The sequence below is a fragment of the Ambystoma mexicanum genome, chromosome 7q, assembly GCF_040938575.1.
Source record: "Ambystoma mexicanum isolate Mex_15411 chromosome 7q, UKY_AmexF1_1, whole genome shotgun sequence".
NCBI classification, from domain to species: Eukaryota; Metazoa; Chordata; class Amphibia; order Caudata; family Ambystomatidae; genus Ambystoma; species Ambystoma mexicanum.
This window is the reverse complement of record NC_090941.1, coordinates 550,154,949-550,174,379: the sequence shown is the minus strand read 5'-3', so window position 1 is coordinate 550,174,379 and position 19,431 is coordinate 550,154,949.

The window sequence follows — 19,431 nt, the reverse complement described above, 5'->3', positions numbered from 1 at the left end:
AAAAATAGCGTAAAGATGAACTGTGCATCCTCCTTGCGTGCATCTCAACACTAATCTATGACAGGCTCCCAGCAACCACGTGGTAACTGGGAGCACATTTCCAGGGACGTCATTTGGGGTCGCCAGTCTATGGTCACAGTTGCAACCTCTGCCGACCTCCTGCGACCTCTGGACTGTAGCATGGGTTAGCATGAGTATAGCAACTGTACCTTCCAATGACGGATGATGCTGTAAACCAGGCATTCTCATTGTGTAGTCTGCAGATTAATTAAAGCCATCAAAACATTCCTCTGAACGGTTTCGCTTTCTCTCTCACCCTCTCTCTCTTACTCGCTCTTTCTCTCCTATCCATCTCTCCCTCTCCTCTCTTTCTCGCATTCTCTTTCTCTATCTGTCTCTCGCTATCTCTCACCAAATGAATAAATCTCGCTGGCCTCAAGGCAGGTCAAAAATAACAACAGCAGAAGAGAGACACAATTAATACTTTGTTGTAATGTGTGTCTTTCCTATCTCCATGGCATTCAGTTCAGGAAGTTAGTTTGCATGTATGAGGTAATGAGTGCCCAGAGTATGGGATGCCTTGTGAGTGCACTGCTTTCCATGCCCTACTCTAAATTCTTTAATTCACAGTTATGAAACCTCCCAATGGTATGTATGTTGCCAACCTCTGAAGCCTGAAAATTAGATCCACACAGGCTTGACATGTGGCCAACTTTGCCCCAGACCTGCAGATGAACTGCTCTGCTGTTAAATCTCAGTTACCAGTTTAATGGTACCCACTACAGAGTGTAATTTGCTTCTGACTTTGAGAACATTCAGACATGTAATTCCTAATGTTACTATAGCCGGTAAGATAGCTCAGTGGGTTGAGCACTCGCTGCTGCAATGTGTGTGTGTGAGCTGCAGGATGAAGGTTTGAATCCCGACAAAGCCAACTCAGCCTTTCATCCATCCGAGGTTGATAAATGAGTACCAATGCAGGCTGATTGATATTGTATGTATATTTGTTCTATGTAAAGCACTTAAGCGTAAGTACAATATAATAACACATCATCATTTAGCCTTGGATGTCAGCTTGCATTTACAGTAATATGGGCCTATACACTCTGATATTAACGATACATATGGTGGTCCATTCTTGTATGAAATGTATATTATATTAGTGAGATCGTAACCATATTTTTCGTCGTGTACTTAGGAATAATGCTATGTGATGCCACTTCCTGTTTTGTCAAGGGGTAAAAGGTTGTGTTTCATTGCTTCCCGTGATGTCACTTTGGGGTGGGTCAAATGACATCCCTTCCTGTGATGTCATCAGAGGCAAGGTCGTGTGATGTCACTTCCGCTACCCCTGGTATTTTGGTGAAATGACGTCCCTGCGCATTTCACTGAGACGCCCCTTTAAAAAGCACTTCCATCCTTGTTTGGGGGATGGAAATGCAAGTGTGACAGCCGCGATTTAACCTGTGGCTGTCACACTTCAAAAAGAAAATCATGAAAGGGTAATTTGGCCCTCCCCTTTTCACCTGTTTCAATAGCCCCAGGGTGATAACCCTCATTTCAGGGCATTTAAAATCGCATCTCGTTTACGATTTTGCGATGCGTTTTTAAATGTCCTGAAAAGCGCCCTTATTTGCGCAAAAGGAAGTCAAAATGGCATATGAATGAGTGCATCTAAAACGCGCTCATTCAGATGCACTTTGTGAATTGTGCTGCTAATTTTTTAAGTGCAATTGAGGTGATGCACTAACGCATCTCCTCACTTGCGCCCAAACAATTTTGAGAATCTAGCCTGTGGTGTCACGTGTCCTGACGGACGGCGTCACGTGACACAGCGGGGGAGCAATAGAAATAAAGGTATCACCGGAACTGGCGGGGCTACGCCAGTCCGGGTTTAAGCAGCAAAGCGAGTGGTCGTGTCCTTTGTTCTGCGCCGCCCCCGCGCATCGCGTAGCAGCGCAAGCCTCTGCCGAGGCCTTAATCATACCTCCTACGCCCGCCCGTGTCCCGGCGGGTGCAGACATCACACTGGCGACGAGGCGGTAAGTGGTTCGCGAGCCCCGACATCAAAGGGAGCCATCGCATCCACGGACCCGCGTTCAAAAAAAAAAAAAAATATCAAGAAGCCGATAAGCACCGACGCCGGCCCTGCTTTCATCGGAACCCGCCCGCATCAGCTGTGCACGGAGCAGCGGCTCAAAGCTCCGGCAGCTGAAACAAGCCATCAGCAGCACCCACGCCACATGTGAGTGCGAAGCCCACGCATCATACGTAGCCTGCCCTGCCGACAACACCCACGTGGGATCACACGCCCCTGCATAACACAGGGCCCAACAGCAGCAATACGGCAAACAGCAACACTGCGCGGCATAACATGTCAGACCCGATCTCTAGCCCAACAGGGGCCGGCACTTGGTCTTCATCAAGGAGGAGCCTCACCGACGAGCGCACTGACCCCACGCTAACAACCTTCATGCCGCCATTCGACCCTTTCACCAATGGAGCGGCCATCAGGTGGGAAATATGGTTACAGCAGTTTGAGATGCACCTAGATGCAAGAGACATCACCGTACCCAAAAAGATGCGCACCTTTCTCCTACTCAACATAGGATCTGCTGCCCTGCGCTTATTCAACGCCACACCAAACCGCGGAAGCGATGCCAACTGCGCCGCAGCAAAAGCCACGCTCACCAACATGTTTAAACCGGACCTCAACCCGGACTACGAGCGCTTCCATTTCTGCATGGCGAGACAACGAGAAAAAGAGACAGTGGACAAATTTCACGCTCGCCTTCGCGAAATGGCCGTAGGCTGTGAATTCCCCGACGAGGAGTTCGCCATCCGCCTCCAAATCATCAATGGAATCTCCTCTGAGAAACTGAGGAGGGCGATACTCTCAGAGAAAAATGTACGATTATCCCGCATCCTCGAGATGGCGCGACTCCGCGAACAAACAGAAGACCAGGTGGCAGTAATGGAAGCAGCCATCCAGAGACTACCGCTGGACAACCCCGGACCCGTGGAAGAAGTGGCAGCCATCTCCCGACAACAAAGCACTCGCCCAAAACAGAACCAGAGACCTCACCCATCACAAGGACGAGATCAAACCTGCAAATGGTGTGGAGGCCCATGGCACAAAGGCGAATCCTGCCCGGCGTGGGGATCCACGTGCAGGAAATGTAACCGTCTGAATCACTATGCCGCAGTATGCCTGAACCCGCCGAGTGACAAGGACCCAGACCCGCGGCAAACAAAGGAACCGCGAAGAAGATTCGCGCCCAGAGGATCCCGCCAACAAACGCGAAAAGGAAAAGCCAGAGCAGTCGATGAATCACAAAGATCCCCAGCCACGAGCGACAGCGACTCCTCTCCCGAAAAGCAAGGCAAAGAGAGGAAGAAAAAAGGAAAAAAGCGAGTACACCGAGTACACCTGATATCGGCAGTTGACCCACGCAGATCACGCCGGAAGAGGAGACCATCATGCACAGTCCTCTCCAACGGAGACCCACTGAAGGTAATCATTGATACGGGCGCTACAGTAAACGTCATGCCCGTGACAGCGTTCAACAGACTCAACCCCAGACCAGAGCTCCTCAAGAGGAAAGTCAGGCTATACGCCTATGGATCCAAAAAAACCCTGCCAGTGCAAGCGTCGTTTAAATCGAATTTTGCTCACAATAACGCCAACTGCCGTGCACAAATATATGTGGTAGATGCTGGTTGCGAGACCCTCCTAAGCTGCAAAACGGCCGAAAAGTTGAAGCTGATACACTTCGCATTCAGTGTGCAACACGATGAACTACACAACCTCTTAGGACGACATAAGAAGCTGTTCCAGGGCATCGGACGCCTCAAAGGGAGAACCATCAAGCTCCACATAGACCCCACTATCGAACCCAAGGCAGTACGACATAGACGAATCCCATTCCACCTGAGGGATGCCGTAGAAAAGGAACTGCTCAAGCTCGAAAACGCAGGGATCATCGAGAGGACGTCAGGACCAACCCCGTGGGTTTCACCGATGGTAGTAGCCCAGAAACCGAAACAACCAGGAGCGGTTAGAATATGCATCGACATGAGGCTCCCCAACATAGCCATCGGCCGAGAACGCCACGTCACTTCCACCATTGACGAACTCATCGTAGACCTCACGGGAGCGACGATCTTCAGCAAACTTGACCACCGGGCTGGCTATCACCAGCTGAAACTATCCAAAGAATCCAGATATATCACAACATTTTCATCCCATCTTGGCCTGATGAGGTACAAGAGACTCAACTTTGGGATATCGTCTGCTGCAGAAGTATTCCAGCATGAAATCCGCAAAGTCATCACAGGACTCGAAGGGACCACCAACATCAGCGACGATATCCAAGTATACGCATCAAACAAGGACGAACACCATCGACGCTTAGCAGCGGTTCTAAAGAGGCTCGAAGACGTAGGCCTGACCCTCAATGCAGAAAAATGCGAGTTCAAGAAAAAGGAACTATGCTTTTCCGGATACATATTCAGCGCAGCAGGTGTGTCCCCTGACCCTTCCAAGGTACAAGACATAAAAGAATTTGAACCACCACAATCCGCCTCTGAAGTGAGAAGTTTCATGGGGATGGCCACCTACTGTTCACGGTTCATTCCCGACCTCGCAAGCATTGCGAGCCCACTCAGGGAACTAACCAAGAAGGACCAAAAGTGGGAGTGGAAGGAAGCACACCAGCAGGCATTCCAACTAATCAAAGACACCCTGTCCGCTTCCACCACCATGGCATTTTTTAACATAGATCGACAGACCGAGCTTCTTGTCGACGCCAGCCCGGTTGGCCTGGGAGCAGTGCTGACCCAAACAGACAGAGATGGCAGAGTATTCCCAATCGCATTTGCCAGGAGAGCTCTCACAAAACCCGAACTGAACTACGCGCACATCGAAAAGGAAGCCCTGGCCATTCTGTGGGGGTGTCGCCATTTCAAAGTATTCCTGCTAGGAAAACAAGCAAAAGTCTTCTCTGACCACAAGCCCCTAGTCCCGATATTCCGAGGCTCCACCCCGCATCCTCCAGCCCGCATAGAGAAGTGGATGCTGCAACTGCAACCATATAACATCGAGGTAGAATACCGCCCAGGATCAGACAACCCAGCAGACTACCTGTTCCGCCACCCGCGGCCGGCCACAGATAAAGAACAACACCATGCGACAGAAACAGACGAGCACGTCTGCCATGTGGTAGCATGTGCCCGACCGCGAGCCCTGACGCTACAGGAAGTAGTGCAAGAAACAGAAGAAGACACAGTCCTGCAACACATGACCGCTGCCATCCAATCGGGAAATTGGAAAAACTACCTCATGTCAATGACTCACCGAACAGCCACAGCCCAAGCCAAACTCAGGGCCCTGTTCGGCATCAGACACAAACTCTCAGTAGCTCCAGAAAGAGTAATATTGAAAGGACACCGAATCATACTACCCGAATCCCTTGAAGAGAGAGCGCTCAAGCTGGCCCACAGTGGACATCAAGGGATTGTCAAGTCGACAGCCTACCTAAAATCCCGAGGAAAGTAAAAAGTGACAACGGGCCATCGTTCACCAGTCAAGAGCTGCGTGAGTTTTTCAAAGAAGTAAACGTCAAGCATCAACGAATTACCCCAGGATGGCCCCAAGCAAATGGTGACGCTGAACGCTTCATGGGGTCACTGAACAAAGTCATTAAGGATTGCCAAAGAACAAAGACACCCCTGGTTGAAGGCAGTGTATCGGTTTCTAAGAACACACCGGCAAACCCCACACTCAGCCACTGGAGTCAGCCCGGCCGCCCTCATGTTCGGAGTTCCCATACAGGCGGAGCTACCTGTGCACCCCAACTGGACAGCGCCAGATCCGGACATCCTCGAAATGGATGCAAAGCGGGAAAGACACAATGAACGAGAAAGCATCGCCAGGCGGGCCTACCACAGAGAACTGAACCCAGGTGACACGGTCCTTGTCAGAAACCGGGCACCGCCGAAGAAAATGTCCCGCAACTTCGAAGTTCGCCCATGGACTTTTAAGACCACCAACCACAGCATGGTCACCGCAACCCGAGGAGAAGAAACCGTAACCAGGAATGTATCCCACTTCAGGAAAGTGCCCCAAGACATGTGGGAAGAGTACCCGTCACCCCAGAGAGGGGAAGTGACACGCACACCCCAAAGACCCACACCACAGCAAAACTCGGAGGCCCAGCAAGAAGAAGAGATTGAAGCGGAGGCCGCCACCGAAGACCCACCCCGGGAAAGAAACACCCGGTACAGTCTGAGAGAAAGACCCAAGCCGTCATCCCGCCGCCAGGGATATGTCGTGGATGGAATACATCGTCAAAGACCGAAGCAGAGATACCTGCCTATTCAGAAGTAAGACTTAAGATAAGTGTTGTTGTTAGCCACAGGGAATTTGCCTCCAAGTTGAGGAGGAGTGTGGTGTCAGGTGTCCTGACGGACGCCGTCACGTGACACAGCGGGGGAGCAATAGAAATAAAGGTATCACCGGAACTGGCGGGGCTACGTCAGTCCGGGTTTAAGCAGCAAAGCGAGTGGTCGTGTCCTTTGTTCTGCGCCGCCCCAGCGCATCGCGTAGCAGCGCAAGCCTCTGCCGAGGCCTTAATCATACCTCCTACGCCCACCCGTGTCCCGGCGGGTGTAGACATCACATAGCCCATTGAATCTACGATCTGCTTCTTCATTTGCCGCCGTCACAAGATAAACCATCCCCTGTATAAACTCCCTCCCGGAGACTTTATTCTGAAATAGAAACTCTGGGAGGAGGAATACTTTCGTGCCCCTGTGAAATGGATTCTCCCCCTCGCTACTGTTGCAAAGGCGCCCACAGGGATTCATGCTAATATCACCATGTACATAAATCGTGAAAGAAAATCGTGAAAACACAGAATCGCCTGGATTTCAATGACTCAAATACACCTCTTCCAAAAGACCATGAACATTGGACAAAGGGGACAGTGCAAATGCAAGTTTAGCCGTCACGATCTTCTCTGTGCGAAAACGGTTTCTTTTTTTTAAATGACACCAATAGTATAGAAACATTTGTTGGTCTATAGTCTCTTGTGCAGTCTCTTGTATAGCGCTAACGACCAAGACATGAAAGCGCTTGAAGTTTACCCTGGCTAATTATTCATAAGGTGGACATAAAACGAACTTGTATCATTTTTTTTTACAACTTTATTTAAGTACGGTTGCACAGATATAGGGCCCGATACATGGAATCGGGCGCAGAAATGATGCAATAGGCGCATGCCAAGAAGGACCCTGCGCGAGCCGTGGCGGCGAAAAAATATTGTGCGCTGTGCATATTCATAGATTCAAAGGTGCAATACTAGCCATCGCACAAGTAAAAACAAGCTGCATGAAGAACTCCCACAACACGCCCCCACTCACACCAAAAAGCAAGCTAAAGGCCAAACCAGGCATAAGCCACCACATCCAGCCCTGAACCATCATCCAATACACCTGTGAGAAGGCACACCTTCCCCGGCAAGCCCAGAAGGCACCCCAGCTAAATCGCGTGCCTCACCTCGCAAGGCCAGGCTGCACCCCTGCAAAAACACAGGCCCTCCCTTGCAAAGCCAGGCTGCACCTCAGCAAAATCACTCACCACTCCCTCGCAAGCCCAGGCTGCAACCCTGTGAAAATGCTCCCTCGCAAGCCCAGGCTGCAGACCTGCAAAAATGTGCAGCTCACCTTGCAAGGCCAGGCTGCATCCCTGTGAAAACGCGGGACCTCCCTCAAAAGCCCAGGCTGCAACCCAATGGAATATCGTGCCTCACCCTGCAAGCCCAGGCTGCACCCCTGCGAAAAAGCGGGCCCTCCATCACAAGGCCAGGCTGCACCCCAGCAAAATCGTGCACCTCACCTCGCAAGCCCAGGCTGCACCTCTGCGAAAACACGGGCCTTCCCTCGCAAGGCCAGGCTGCACCCCAGCTAAATTACGCGCCTCACCTCGCAAGGCCAGGCTGCACCCCTGTGAGAACGCGGGCCCTCCCTTTGCAAAGCCAGGCTGAACAGCAGCAAAATCACATGCTTCAACTCGCAAGCTCATGCTGCACCCCTGCAAAAACAAGGGCCCTCCGTCACGAGCTCAGGCTGCACCCCAGCAAAATCTTGCACCTCACCCCGCAAGCTCAGGCTGCTCCCATGTGAAAACACCAGCCCTCCCTCGCATGGCCAGGCTGCACCCCAGCGAAATCCCGTGCCTCCCTCGCAAGCCCAGGCTGCACCCCAATGAAATCATGCACCTCACCTTGCAAGCCCACGCTGCACCACTATGAAAAGGCGGGCCCTCCCTCTCAAGGCCAGGCTGCACCCAGCTAAATCGCACACGTCACCTCGCAAGGCCAGGCTGCAGCCATGCAAAAATGCAGGCCCTCCTTCGCAAATCCAGGCTGCACCCCAGCAAAATCACGCACCTCACCTTGCAAGGCGAGGCTGCACCCCTGCAAAACGAGGACCCTCGCTCGCAAGCCCAGGCTGCACCTCTGCGAAAACGCACGCCTCAACTCGCAAGCCCAGGCTGCACCCCAGCAAAAACATGGGCCCTCCCTCGCAAGCCCAGGCTGCACCCCGGTGAAATCGCACACATCACCTCACAATCCCAGGCTGCACCCCTGTGAAAATGCAGGCCCTCCCTCGCAAGGCCAGGCTGCACCCAGCAAAATCGCACACCTCAAATCGCAAGCCCAGGCTGCACCCCTGCGAAAACGCGGGCCCTCCCACGCAAGCCCAGGCTGCACCCCAGCAAAATCGCGCACCTCACCTCGCAAGCCCAGAATGCACCCCTGTGAAAATGCAGGCCCTCCCTTGCAAGGCCATGCTGCACCTCAGCAAAATCACACGCCTCACCTCGCAAGCCCAGGCTGCACCCCTGCGCAAACACAGGCCCTCCCTCACAAGGCCAGGCTGCACCCAGCAAAATCTCATACCTTACCTCGCAAGCCCAGGCTGCTCCCCTGTGAAAACATGGCCCCTCCCTCGCAAGGCTGGGCTACACCCCAGCGAAATCTCATGCCTTAACCCGCAACCCCAGGCTGCACCCCTGAGAAAACGCGGGGCCTCCCTCGCAAGCCCAGGCTGCACCCCAATGAAATCACACGCCTTACCCCACAAGCCCAGGCTGCACCACTGCAAAAAGGCAGGCCCTTCCTCGCAAGGCCAGGCTGCACCCCAGCTAAACCACACGCCTCACCACACAAGGCCAGGCTGCACCCCCGCAAAAACATAGGCCCTCCCTCACAAGCCCAGGCTGCACCCCTGCAAAAACATGCACCTCACCTCGCAAGCCCATGCTGCACTCCAACAAAAACATGGGTCCCCCCTCGCAAGCCCAGGCTGCACCCCAGTGAAATCGCATGCCTCACCTCACAATCTCAGGCTGCATCCCTGCGAAAACTCAGGCTCTCCTTCGCAAGGCCAGGCTGCACACAGCAAAATCGCACACCTCAAATGGCAAGCCCAGGCTGCACCCCTGCGAAAACGTAGACCTTCCCACGCAAGCCCAGGCTGCACCCCAGCAAAATCACACGCACCTCACCTTGCAAGCCCAGGATGCACCCCTGCAAAAACACGAGCCTCACCTCGCAAGCCCAGGCTATACCCTCCAGTCTGGACACCCCGCAGCTCCCCTCACCTGTGACAACCCCCGGGCAGCCCCCTCCAGGCTGAACACCATGCCCCTGACCCCCTCACCTGTGACACCCTCCCAGGCTACCCCCTCCAGTCTGAACACCAGTCCATAGCTCCCCTCACCTGTGACACCACCCCAGGCAGCCCCCTCCAGACTGAACACCACCCCCTAGGCCCCCTCACCTGTGACACCCCACAGGGAGCCCCCTCCATCCTGGATACCACCCCCCCAACCCTCTCCAGTCTGGACACCTGCCCCCCTCACCTGTGAATCCCCCCTCAAGACTAAACACCACCCACAAACCCCCTCACCTGTGACACACCCCAGGGAACCCCCTCCAGTCTGGATACCACCACCCATACCCCCCAGTGTGGACACTGCCCCACATCCCCGTCCAGTCTGGACACCAGCCCCCCTCACCTGTGACACCCCCAGGGAGCCCCCTGCAGTATGGACACCACCCCCAGTCTCCTCCAGTCTGGACACCACCTCCCAGCCCTCTCCAGTCTGGACACCAGTCCCAGCCCCCCTCACCTGTGACACCCACCCCCAGTCTCTTCCAGTCTGGACATCACCCCCCAGCCCTCTCCAGTCTGGCCACCAGTCCCCAGTCGCCCTCACCTGTGACACCCTCCACCCCAGGCAGTCCCTCACTGTATCCCACAATACCAGTGCAATGCATGTCTGCAGTTCACCTGAACCTCTGTGGTCTGCCAGCATCATGAAGTGGAACACCAACATGTCCACTGCAAACACGATCAACAGGAAGCATTGGAGATCCTTCCAGGACAGGAGCATCTGCTGACACGCCTTTCAAGGCCTTAATCAGCCCACCCCACACACATGTGACAAATGAATGCAAGGTCAAGCGGCATGCGCATATTGGCCATGGCACATTGCCAAGGCATCAAAGTACACTAACTGAATGTGTGCCCACGACAGAAGTAAAATTACTAATACATTTCAAATATACACAAACAATGGACAGGCGCGTCACCGGCTGAGAATCAGTGTCCTGGGTGGAAGGGATGGCTAATTACCTGTCAGTGAACAATAACATGACAGGGCCATGCATGGGTGATGGGAGGGAAGTCAGAGAGTGCATGAGTCACAGAGACTGGAGAATTGTGCTGCCACTCCGAAAGAGCAAACATGGCTCACTACTGCATTCCAGTGTCCGAGGTGGAGCAACACATGAGAGAAGGCAGTGTGTGACTGCACATGCTGGTGGGTGTGTCTGTATGACATGGGTTTAACACAGCAATGACAAACAAATGTGCCATTAACATGACCATGGAACACCTCCACAGTGAGCCCACCTCCCTCCACCCCAACCACACTGAGGGCAAACACAGAGTGGTCCTGCACAGCTAATTGCAAATTATAACATACAGTGCAGACCCAGTCATCTGACAGACCCACCCTCATATGTCAGGCACATGCGCATCCTTCCGGCTGCAACCATCACCACAACAACAAATCACATGCATGCACGCCACAAGACACGTGGCTTGCAATGGAGAGATGCACTTCCAGAAAAGTGAACTATCAAAGTTGCCGACACACATATGAACTGCATCAAGCGTGGACGGTAACAAAAAGAAAGATGTATTGAATGTAAATATGTACAATTAAAATGGGTAATGGAGGTCAAAGCAGTCCAGGTTAAAATAAGAAATGAAATAAAAACCCTATGTCTAAATAACTATATACATGAAAAACTGGGAAGGAAAGTCTGGAAAGTTTTGAAAAAATAATAAATAAAAAAAAAGGAAACCTAACTATGATATGTTATTTATAACACGCCTATACATAAGTGTTTCAAGGCGTGACGCGGCAAGGGAGGGGGAACAGAGGGAAGACAGACAACGATCCTACTAGGCTAGGTGTCATTCAGATCGTGCAAGTGCATGGGAAAGGGGAGCGGGAAAGTGCAGTACATGGGATAAATAATAATAAACAATAAGTAACGTATGGCCAGCTGGAGGCAAGTGCAAGGGTAGTGCAGATATCAGGTGTCAAGTGCTGGTGGTGGAACTGTAGGGATACAGAAACAGTCCCTAAGTGTGGAGGTTGCCAGGAAGGCAATGCAAGTGTACGACTGGCCTGGGGGGGCCTGGGCCCGAGATCAGGGGGAGGCCAGGTACTTAGTGCAGTTTCAGTATCGGCCAGGAAGACAGCAGGGGAGAGGAGGACAAAAAGCAGAAGCAAAGAGAAACATTTTGAGGTACTTCCGGAACCGTAGATGATTCTCCTCAAGTTTCAGGGAGACAGGGAGGCTGTTCCAGAGGGAGGCCCAGCTGAGGAAAGAGATCTACCTCCAACTCGTTGCTTGGAGAAGAGACTGACCCTGAGGGAGTTGGAGGCGGATGAGCGAAAAGCTTGAGAAGGAAGATATTCTGAAAGAGAGAGTTGAAGGTATTGAGGCCCCAGGCCCCAGAACGCCTTGTGGGCAATGCAGAGGGTTTTTAACTTAATCCTTGCAGCCACTGGGAGCCAGTGCAGAGATGTCAGTCCTGGAAAGATGCGATCCCTGGGCTTGAGGCCAAGGACAAGTCTTGCCGTCCTGTTCTGGATGAGTTGCAGAGGGCGGAGAGTAGAAGCAGGCAGATTTAGAAAAAGGCTGTTGCAATATACTAGCCTAGAGAGAACCAGAGCTCTGTAGACAGTGAGCTTCTGGAGCAAGGTTAGGAAAGGAAGAATGCCTCTGAGGAGGTGCAGCTGGTAGTGTGACTTCTAAGCGATGTCAGAGATGTGAGGAGAGAAGGAGAGTATGGAGTCAAAAATGACCCCGAGGTTTTTAGCCTCACAGGTGGGATCAGGAGGAGGGCCATGAGAGGCCGGCCAGAGAGTAACAGGAAAGGAGGGAGCAGGTGTTACTATGAGGAGAATCTCAGTTTTACTGGCATTAAGGCAGAGATCATTGGCGGCACACCACTCCTGGATGGCGGACAGGCAGTCAGAGATGAGAGAGGGAGAAGAGGTGGCTGAGCTGAGGGTAGCCTCAAAATGAGCTAAGTGTCATCCGCATAGCACTAGAATTTGGGGCAGAGCGCAGCAATGCGGTGGGCAAGAAGGGCCAGGTATAGTTTGAAAAGCCAGGGAGAGAGGTTAGACCCCTAGGGAACACCACAGATAGCGATAGAGATGGAGGAGAGGAAGGACCCAAGTTGAACCTGGGAGGGTCGATCGGAGAAGAAAGAAGTCAGCCACGCCAGGGCCTGACCGGTGATACCCAGGTATCACAGAGACGGTTGAGCAGGATGGCATGGTTGACCGTGTCAAAGGCAGATGAGAGATCAAGTAGGATGAGGACACAAGGGGTGTTGGAATCAAGGTTGGAGAGCAGGTATTCACAGATGTTCATGAGAGCAGTTTCCGTGCTTCTGGCGGCTATGAAGCCAGACTGATGATCATGGAGGCAACCAACAGATTCAGTGTGAAGATTGAGCTGGGAGATGGTCAGCTTTTCCAAGAGTTTGCCCAGGAAGGGAGTGATGGAGATTGGGCAATAGTTAGCCAGGCAGGATGAGGGCAGAGTCAGCAGAGGGTTTCTTAAGAAGAAGGTGCACAAGGGAGTGCTTCAGGGGGGAAGGGAAGACTCCAGTGGTGAAGGAGTGGTTGCAGACGTCAGCCAGAGCAGGAGCCAGGCAGTCAATGTGGTCCTTGATGGTTTTGAAGGAACAGGGATGAACTTGTTTTGACGAGACTTGTCTAGAAATATCATCTGGGGAAAAGAGGGGAAAGTCAGAGAAGGCGGGAGTGGGGGTGGCCGAAGAAGGGCCGAAGGAAGAGCAGGGAGTATAGGGAGGAAGGGGAGAGGAGGAAAGAGAGGCCAGGAAGTCCTGAGTTTTAGAGATGAAGTGAGAAGCCAGTGCCGAGCAGAGGGCCTGTGAAGGAACAGGAGAGGTAGATACTGCGGCAGGATTGGCCAGTTCCTTGCAGATTTTAAAGAGTTCAGCTTAGTTGTTAGATGCTGCAGAGACACGGATTTGAATGTGAGCTCTCTTCTTGGTGAGGACAGAGAACCGGTATTGCTTTTGGAGCATGCGGCAGGCCAGTTTGTCAGAGGATGTACATGAAGCAAGCCATTTCCTCTCAGCCACCCTGCGCTTGCGTTTGAGGGTGACGAGGTCTGAGTCATACCAGGAGTTACACTTGGCCTTGGGCTTCAGGCAGATCCTCATGACAGGGGCAAGAACATCAAGAATATCAAAGATGGTTTATAGTGATATTTTCGAACGCAATATTTTCGAATGCCATTTTCTCGACAACAATTTGCCGAAAATGTTTTTTTTCAAATGTTTTTTTTAATTTTATTTTTGAAATGGAGGGGTTCCCCCAACCCCTGTTTTTTTTTATTTACACTTTTTTTTACTAACGAAACCAAAAAAAACATATAAAATCTTTAAAAAAATTAACTTTTTTTTTTCCAGCAAACTTTTTTCGACAAAATGGTAATTCGAAAATATGTTTTCGAAAATATAACCGGATACCATCAGAGATAGCAGAGTGGAGCATGGAGAGGGCTGTGCCAGGGTCTGGGTCAGCCAAAGGGGGGTGGGGGATGTGAAAGTGGCAGCGAAAGCCTCTACTGACAAGCGTTTCATGGGTCGGATGACCGAGTAGGTGGGTGGCAGTGATGGAGTTGCTTGGCCTGAGGGGTAGAGAGGGTGAGCTGGGAGGAAAGGAGAACGTGATCACTCCAGGAGAGAGGAGTGGTGAGAGGGATAGAAAGGGGAAGGTCTGTGGAGATCAGAACATCCAGAGTGTGCCCTGCAGAGTGAGTCGGGCCAGAGGGGAGAATAGAGAGTGAGAGAGAGTCGCAAAGGTCGCAAAAGAGTCCAGAGGATGGACAGGAAGCATCCATGTTGATGTTAAAGTCTCCAAGAAGGAGAGGGCTAGTCCTCCTCTCTGATCTCGCTCAGCCTTTCCACCAGGGCTGGGTCCAACACCATGTGCCCCCCCTCAGACGGGCCTCCGTTTTGCCTGGAGGGCTTGCAGGTTGTCCAGCATCTTTGTCTCTATCACTCGCACTTCCCTGCAAGTGGCCTCCAGGATGGCAGCCCACCTCCTTGCCTGATGCAGTGCAATCCCAGCATTGGACGTCAATACTCCTGCTTGCCATGCCCGCTGCCTCTCTGCCACGATCTGCCCTTCATAATGCTGGAACACGGAAGACATTCTGTGCCTCATGTCCACGTGTGCATCCTGCCTCACACCTACCACCTGCCTCCTTTGGGTGGTCTGCCCTGCAATAAATAGCCTCCTCCTCATTGCCACCTGCTGCCACAGTGCCCGGTTACTGCTACGTTGGTACGCCCTCCGAACTGATGATGACCCTGGGGGCATACAGCACCTGCACAGCTCATAGGTGCTGCACTGCTCATAGGTGCCTGCTGTCCCTCAATTGCTTGTGACCCTGTCAGTGCCTGGGTAGGCACAGTGACCACCTCAGCTACTGTGCCCAGGACTCCCAACGTGGGTAGAGATGTGAGATCCACCAGACAGGTGGGACTGGTGCACAGGGGGCCCTGCTGGTATCTTGGCCAGAAGGCACCATGGAGGATGGATGACTGGTGCACAGCGGAGGAAGATGAGTTGGTGGCCGCAGCAATGAACATCTCATGGAGTACACTACAAAAAAGGCATGCTGAAAGCCAGGACACAAGGCTTTATAGCTCACTGCGATGATGGACAAGCAGACTACGAGTAGCCTGCCCATCTTCACGAATTACACCTGTCCGCCTCCTCAACCCATCCTGCAGGGGCAGCACATAATCTCGGATGTACACACCCGATGGAAAACGGGTGTCGGTCTGGGTGGACACACCAGCCGACAAGGGAGGGTGGGTCTGGGTGGAGACATCCTGGCAGGCGCAAACTGCTGAATTCAATGCCCCAGGGACCGGATTTTGCACCGGCACCACCACGGGGGCCTGCACAGCCTCATTCCGCTGGGACAGGACTGCACCAAGCATGCCCACCTCAACACACCCACCTGACCCCATGGGCTGTGCTGCAATGGCCACCTCCTTCAACCTCCCCTCCATCAACCTGAATGACTCCAGGGCGTATTACACCATGGATGGCCCCTGTGTGGGTGTGGCATCACTTGGCCCCACCGCTGCTGAGGAGTCCACTCTCACCTTCAGCTTATTGGACTTACCCCCAGCAGCCATACCCGACATCACTGGCGCTTCCCAAGCCAAATAGCTCCCCAAAGATGAGCTGTCACGGGGGCATGGCTGTGGCCTGCACTTCTGCCTGGTGGAGGTGTCCCTGCATCCATGTGCCACAGCACTGCTTCCGCCCTCTTCATCAGATGCAACTGTGGAAAAGGAGACACGGAACAGCAACATCAGTGTACTGCACCAAAGCCGGCGTGGCAACACCAACATTCACATGAACATGACTTGTCAAGGGAACAACCATCAACCTCCACACCCACACACATGGACATGCAATCAACATCCATGCAGACACCTGCCTGGCCATCACTCCACAAAATCACATCAAACAACATGCCACTGTCACAACCAAACCATTGTGTATGCTATACACATATGCATCAATTGCACATGCACATGTGAGCATGCCATAGCAACATGCACATACACATGTTATGCACATCCACTCAGAGGGTGAAAGCAGTGCCACGACCAACCACATCAGAGTCCCGTGAACTGCAATGCCTCAACGTGACTAAGCCAGACATCCAAATGCACGTGTTGCATCCAGGTGTGAGTGATACCCAGTCACATATTCCCATTTTTGGCACATACACATGAACATCATGCATGCACATGATGCGGGAAACACTACCTCAACTGGCACACTTGCCATTCTGGCACGTTTCACACACAAGTAACATTGCATGTGCATGGTCTGCAAGCCAGCACTACAACATACAATGCCAGTATAGCACATTTAAAATCCAAAGATGTCTGAATGCACACATGGAGAGCAATGTCTGGGGCATGCATGCAGACATCCATCTCAGAATCATACTTGCTGAAAGTCTAAGGGGGGTCACTGACAACATGCAGGTACATGCACAACACACATGCACCGTAGAGCAGTGCACCAGTCGACTCCAGACGTTGGCGGAAAACACAAACCTGGGACTGCAGCGACAAGTAGAACCTCTCTAGGACCTGCGTGTTGTTAGCTGACATCCGGCCCCTTCACGGTAGTACCGGCCTGGATGTAGGCAGGGCCTTGCCTTGGGTCCTGGATTTCCGATCCTCCCAGCGCTTGTGCACAGTCTTGAAGGTGCGGACTGCCACCTCCTCCACGTTGATGGCATCCATGATCCCATCCCAGATCTGCTGATGCCCTTCCTTGTCATGTTGCATCACAGGGTTGAAGAGGGCATCATCATGCTCCAGGACCTTCTCCACCAGGATGTCAACTTCCCTTGCGGTGAAGTTGACAGCCCTCTGCCTCGCTGCCATGGGGTTGCCACTCTGGCCTGAGGATGATGGTGCTGACATGGCAACCCCAGAGGCAGGTGTGTGTGGGCAAGGTGGTCCTGGAGCTGGGCTGTAGAGTGGTGGTGGTGGTGGAATGGCACAGCAGTGCGAGTCCAACAAAGCAGCTGAGGTGGTCACAGGGCCAGAGACAGGAACATAGGCAATGGCTGGACAGCATGCACTCCAAACGCAGTGCGGGTGGGCAGCAGGCACACACACACTGTGCAAGCAGCAGCAGATGGCAAAGTTGGAGTCAGCACAGGGCTGGAAGATGCAGGTAAAATGGCACAGAGGCAGGAGTGTGGGTCTTCCATGTCTCACAATGAAGGCAGCCGGAAACATAGTGAAGGGACTTTGCATGTGAAAACTGAGAAAAGCGTGGACACGTGAAATCAGAGAAAAGGCCCACAGCGCGTAACTTACATGACGTGCGCTGCGTCCAGGCGTTGAACACGCCATATTCGGGGATGCATAAGTACATGTAAAAGCAACTCCGAATGTGCGTGCAAAGGGGAGGAGAAGGATGAGCGGAGTGCTTCAGGGACCGTACGTAATTCTTATTTTGTTGGGGGATTTGCCTCCGTGCATGCACGCATCTACCTTTGACTTTTGCAAGGCTGATAATGAGTTGCATACGCATTTATTCCAACTGTGGGTGCCCCTGTGTATTGCATACCACCATTCTTACCCTTTCTGGTAGCTTGCTGGGGTTCGAGTATGGATTCTTTGTGTTACTGGGTGCCACTGCGTATCGGGTAGAGCTTTTTTCTAATTTTGGAAGCTATCCTGGTATTGCATAAGCATTTTTTATTATTTTATGGGTACCTGTGCGTTACGCGTACCGTACTATCCACACCAGGGGTACATTTTAAGCCTTTCTGGACCACAGAACTACATCTTCCATCACATAGACTGCCCCCTCATTCATATTGCCCAGGACAATTACTTGGTGTGCCTTCCATATTTCCGTTACACATGAAACATGAGTGGAATGGCCCCAAGAGGGAAAGTGGGGTGTTGGGGCTGGGGTCAGGGGCCTGCTGTGGAAGCAGATGCCCCAGCCCCAAGGGGTTAGGGGTGTGTTTTGGAAGCAGCTGCCATAGCCCCAAGGGGTCAGGCCATACCCCAGGCCACTTGTGGTCTGGAATCTGGATCCCAAAGTGGTCCCAGCCACTCAGGGGTGGCACCAACACCTTGTGGCACCTGTTGCAAGAAGGCTAAACCTGTACAGTAGGAACAGGCTCAACCCCATGACACTGGTACGTTGAGGAACAAGAACTTCCATGATGATGAACTCCTGACCCTCATGGACTTTGTGGCCGGTCAGCACCGTGACATGTGCCAGCATACAGGGAGCACCCATACAACTGCTCAGCATATGGTGCATTGGCAGCATGTCACGGACGAGGTCAACGCCTAAGGGTTTGAGAAGCACACTGATGCACAGGTATTGAAACACTGGAATGATCTCACCCGTCTCACCAAGTCCAAGCTGGGTGCCAACCTGGCCTCTGCTCTGACAACTGGAAGGGGATCACCAGAGGAGGAGGAGCTGACCCAGCATGAAGAGGGCATGAGCCAATTCATACTACTGTAGCAGGTGCAAGGCGTGGGAGGCCTGGAAAATTACAAGGACATGTCCCGTGAGTGACCAACATTGTGCATCCTGAGTATGTGAATTAATGCATCAGCAAGATATTTATTTGTGGTGCACATCTGGCTGCAATGGAATGACTGCCATGGGTGAACCATGTCATGTGGTGGACTGACTCCTATCCAGTGGACGCAATAGTGGATACAAACAATGTGGAGTACATCAGTGGAACATGTCGGTTTGACACTACTCATCCCCCACAAGCATCCCCCCAAGACATCCCATATGATACCACTACGTGCACACTTGTTTGCTGCATCCTTCATGAGGGTGACCCTGCTCTGCTAGACATGTGCATGTGTCCCAAATCCTAGTTACACTTCATGCCATGCAGGGTATTGAATCTATTTTCACACATGTACGCATGTGCTGTCATGCCACAGAGACCATCCAAGCTGACACACAACACGCTTTATGGCATGCCCTGAGTGAGTGTGCATGTGTTCAGACTGTATAGATTCCCGTTGCCCCAATGGCAATGACTCCAGAGGCAAATCGTTGTGACGCCTGCTCCCTATTACCCTCTCACACTCCATGTGCCTACGCCCCTCTCCCTCTTCTGGGTCACTGTACCTTGTCCTATCTACAACCCCATTAACTTACTCTCTCCACTTCATGGACCTTGCCTAGGTGGTCCT